The sequence below is a fragment of the Vombatus ursinus genome, unplaced genomic scaffold (genome assembly GCF_900497805.2).
Source record: "Vombatus ursinus unplaced genomic scaffold, bare-nosed wombat genome assembly UNPS02009205.1, whole genome shotgun sequence".
Taxonomy (NCBI): domain Eukaryota; kingdom Metazoa; phylum Chordata; class Mammalia; order Diprotodontia; family Vombatidae; genus Vombatus; species Vombatus ursinus.
Window position 1 is genome coordinate 31,689,862 of NW_020948983.1, and position 5,181 is coordinate 31,695,042.

General features: G+C 38.7%; 1 pseudogene; it reads right to left on the reverse strand.

Moving 5' to 3' along the window:
* Positions 1-307: 307 nt before the first annotated feature.
* LOC114035663 lies at positions 308-4,381 on the reverse strand (annotated as a pseudogene).
* Between the last annotated feature and the right edge of the window lie 800 nt (positions 4,382-5,181).

A 5,181-nucleotide genomic window follows, 5' to 3' on the forward strand; every position in this document is an offset into this window, starting at 1 on the left:
CAAGAAGTAGCTTGCTTATTTGTATTTGTATTCCTAGTCTTAGCACAATGCCTGGCATATAGTAAGCACTTAATTAATGCTTTTTTCATTTATTTTACTCTTCATGAAACTAAGAGTACTTCCCTTTATGGATTTATGATGAACCCGGGGCTAGCATTTTTCCAATGGTATTCCACATGATGTGACTATAGACTCTATGATACAATTTTGCTGAAAGTGAAATTTTCCCCTTGAAAAAATTATTTTTTATGTTTATTGAAAACAATTTATTTTTCCCTCTCTGGGCTACACAGTCCATGAAAGGAGCTCAGTTTATGAGGCTATATCTATCATTATAACACTGGGCTAGGTTGTGCAGCTCCTGTATGGTTTCTTCCATGTCAATGTGTTCCATACCTGCTGACAGAAAACTAGCCCAGCGTCTCAAGTCAAGGTTGGCCAGTTCCCCAGACAGGTGGTCCAAGGCCTGATACAGCAGTGAGGAGGAGCATAGTGTAATGAGCACAGGGATAGTCACCACTGCTGTCCCATTGTGGGTTCCATCCAGAATCAAACCCTGCTGGTTGAGTCATGAAGAGAAGAATCATGGGTATGGAGGTACTACCCTGCACCAACTCAGCAGCAACTGGGAGGAGCTCAGGATCCCAGGTTGCAACTGCTATAAATATTGGGCCAGCACCTCCTCTCTGCTGGTGCAAGCATGGAGTGGAAAACTTGGTGCTGTACCTGGGGAGGGCTGACTGGTCTATTGTGTTTTGTCCATGCCCTGAAGCACCACAGACTGTGCAAAGCAGTGGGTGCCACTTGGCTCTCCACATGCAGAAAGTGGAGTCCAGAAAGTGTCCCTCCATATTGGGCCAAATTATCTGGAAGGGAATGGCCAGGAGCCACTGGGAAAGGGATGGAGGCTCCAGCTGTAACTGCCTTTCTCCCAGAAAAGCTCAGCATGTCAGCCAGATGCACCATGAAAATTGGACAGGAACACACTTGGTAGGGGATGGTGATAGTGTCTATGGCTGTAGCCAGGAGGGCACTGCTGTGGTAGAGTAGTGTGAAGTCATAATGTAAATGTGGAAAGGTGACTGAGGGTTCAGGTCAAAGCCTTAGGCTACCCCCAAGGGACAGTGGGCAGACAAGTGAGCTGTGAGCAGCAATGTTCACAAGGCCTAGGGCCGTGTTGAAGAGACAATAGAAGTTTTTCTGGGGATCCCCTAGGGTATAGGGTCCAGGGAGTAGGTCCCAAGTCAGGATTCCCCATCCAGCATACTCATGCTGAAGCAATTCTGTGGTTTTATCTCCTAGGCCAGAGAAACCATCATGGAGGTCACAGGACTTAGAAATCCTACAAGTAGTTACACTCTTCCAGAAAGAAGTGTAGTCTGTCTTCAACCTCTTCAAGGTAGGTAGGTTCCCATAAGAGGCTTTCACCTTGGCCAAAGCCCTCTAGATGGCCTGCCTCCCCATCAAAGTTGTACTTCTGGATAATACAGATACTTCTGGGATGTAACTGCACATGAAGCAAGTTGGACCAGACCTTGATGCTGCCCTCAGGAGGGATTAGTGATTTAGGGGTCAGAAAGAGGCTTTGGTAAGTGGTGGGAAAACTTTACCATTAGGAAATACTTGGACCTTCCTGATGCCATCCCTACTCGTCACTCTACTACACTCAGAAAGTTTTGTAGAAAGGGGTTCTTGGGTTGTAGTTCTTCCTTGTGGGTTGTGAGTTTACATTGCTAAGTGATAGCAGCATCCAGGTGTTTGTCTTGGTGTAGACCACCTTCTTGTTTCGGGGCACTCAGGCTGCCCTTCAGGTCCAGGAGGATGAGGTGGGGCTCTAGGTGTCCTGACCATGCAAGGTCTGGCCTGCCCAGTACAAGATATCGGGGCACAGTTCTCTGGGCAGCTTCTTAGGTTCAGCCAAGAAGCTCAGTGTAGCATCCTGCTGGTTCCATCAGTGTGCGCCCACAAAGCCAGCAAAGTGTCTGAGCTGCAATGTGAGCACTTCCCTGTACGTGGCCATCTTGCTCCACCTGCGCCTCCCCAGTAGCCTCCCCTTGAAAAATCTTAAAGTATGAGAGTAAGTATGGTTCAAAAATATTATAGGAAGGACATTTTTAGCAGAACATTTTGCTTCTCCAATCCTTCTTTGTCCCAAAGGTATTCTATATCCCAGATCTATACCTCCTCATCCAGTGACCTACACCTCTCCCATGCCCTAACTCCCCCTTCCCTTAAGCATTTGCAAGCTCTGTTGAAATATTTATGTTCCAAACCTATTTCATGGCTAACTCAGTTGAAATTCAGAGAACACTGGATTCAGGAGTGAGGAGGAATTAGATTTATGTATTAATTGACTTTTACCTCATTGTTATTTTGGTTAGAAAACAATTCCTATGAATGTATCATTCATAGCTCTTCTTTGCTTAGTCATGAGCCTTTTGCAGAAACTTACCTCTTTCTATTCCCTTTCCAACTAGATTTCTTCTGGGCCAGTCCTTAAGTCATATCCAGACCCCTCCAATTGCATGTGGGGTCCTATTGCCTTTGTAACAAAAATGAGCTTTTCATTAGGAAATGCACAAAAGATCAGCAGTGTAATGTTTTGGGTCAACACATACAGACAGCTGTATGAATGAGGAATCTGTCTCACATGCTTTTGCACTTATTCATCATCATAATTTATATTTATACAGTGCTTAGAAAGAGCTTTGCATGCATTGTCTCATTTGAGTCTCACAATAACCTGGTGAGGTATGCAGGCAAGTATTTCCATTTTCATCTGAGAGCTGAGGCTCTGAGGATCAGAGAGGTTGGCTGACCTTCTCAAAAACACAGAGCTGTCCAGCAGAAGAACAAAGCCTTGCCTTCAATCCCAATGTTCTTTTGTTATACCAGGCTGCCTCCCTCTTACATTTTCCCCTTGATTATTTCCTGTGTATTAGTTAGGTCTCCTAGATAGTAAGCAACTAAAGGACAAGTACTAAGTTTTATCTTATTTATAAATATTTAACAAACCTATGCATTGACTGATAATAATTTGTAAGACAATTCTAAAATCAATTTTTTCCCTGAGATGTGATTGTCATATAAAGAATATTTCAAATGCTTTATAACTTAGAGGTTGTCAGTTACTCAGAGAGGTTAAATTACTCTCTTTACACATCTAGTACATAAGTACCTGAGGCTGGATTTGAAATGAAGTCATCCTGACTTTAAAAATCAACATTTTATCCACTATTCTATGCTGCTATATCAAACATGAACTGAACTAATTAAACATGCATTGCAACAATCTACATTTAAATAAACCCAAAACCATAAAATGTCATTAAAAAAAAAGAAAACCTTTATACTCACTTTTCTCCATCTCCATCAGGACTCTTTGTCCATTCACTGTTCTAAACTTAAAGTACCATTTGCTCATAGTTACAGTATATCTTCTTCTTCAAGTCCTGTTATTTTTTTCTGCCTTGCATTATTTCATCAAGGTCTTTCCAGATTTATTTATATTGCTCCTACTTGTTAGTCTTAATTGCAGTATGGTATTCTATTACATTAATGTATCACAATTTATTCAACTATTTACCTATATTTAGTCTGCTTTCAGGCAGTATTCTGCAATTATAAATAATGATATGAATTTTTTGAGCAGATAGCTCTTTTGTGTGCTTTTGCTTCACTTTTTGTAATAATTTCAGGGTATATTCTCAACACTGAAATTGTTGGTTCATTTTAATAATTTTTATAATTTAATGTGTATTGCCAAGTTTCTCTCCAAAGTATATCATGTTTGCTTTTCTTTCAGCAGTGAATGATAGTACCTGTTTCTTTCTGGTACCACCAGTGTTGAGTTTTCCTATTTTTAATTGTTTTTGTTAATTTAATAAGTATAAAGCAGTACCCCAACATTATTCTAATTTGAATATCTTTGATTATCCGTGAGGTTAAGCATCTTTTCAAGTGTTTACTAATAATTTGTTTTTACTTTAAAAATTTATTTGTCCATGTCTTTTGATTATTTATCTACTTTGGACTAAGATCTTTTTTTTTCCATTCTTGAGGTATTTTGGATAATGGAGTTTTTTTTTTAACTTTGACATTAGCTATATTTTCCCCATAGATTTTAGTTTTGCTTTTAATTCTATTTTTTGTATATGCTTTTCCATTTTAATGTAATTAAACATATCTATCTTGTCCCTACTATATTTGCTTCTATTTCTTTGAATAGAAAACAGATCATCTCCCCCCACCCATGAGATAAAAACATTATTCCATTTTTATTTTATTTTTAATGCTTACATCTATAAATATGTGATGCTTATTCCAAAGATGGTAACTGAGAAGATTTAAACAACTATAATCTACGTACCTGCTTCCTCATGTCTATAAAATCTTTTATGTATGGAAACGATCCTTGATGAAAAAAAAACAAGAATGGATCAGGAAGGATTTTATAGATCATTTTCTTCAATGCTCTACATATTTTTTGTTACACAACTGATGGAACAGTGTAGTGAATATAAGTCCCTTGTTTACTGATTTTAGAAAAAAAATTGACTTGCTAGAACAAAATGCAGCATTGAAGATTCTTCTAAGACAAAATGTTAAAATTATACAAGATTACAGGATTCTATGAAGGAGATGACTCTGCTGAGAACTTCATTCAATGACCTGATTATTGACATGGAAGGATATAAAACAAGGAGACAGGCTAATCTTAATCTAAAGTTTTTGACAGTATGATGGAAGGTATCCTATAAAGAGTCTTTCCCTATTGATAGCAAGATACTCTATGTACTCCTTTCCATACATGACACTGTGCCAATTAAATTGAGCTCTGAAACACTAGAAATCTTCCTTAAGGAAATCCATAGCAAGGTGAAAGAGATAAATGTAACCATCCACATTGGAAAAACAAAGTAGATGAAAAACACATATAGTCAAGATTATGACATGCAGCTGGATAGGCAGCTAATTGAATTTGTCCATCTGAGCTCCTGTCCAAACTATATTTATTGATGGACGGTGACATCAGCCCAGAATTAAGTAGGAGGAAGAGATTGAAATAGATCATATTTGGGAAATTGCATGGTGATTTCAATAATCCCAAACTGCTTGCTGTTATAATACTCAATCTTTTTCATAACGCAATTTTCCCACTGAGGTTATATGACTGTGAAT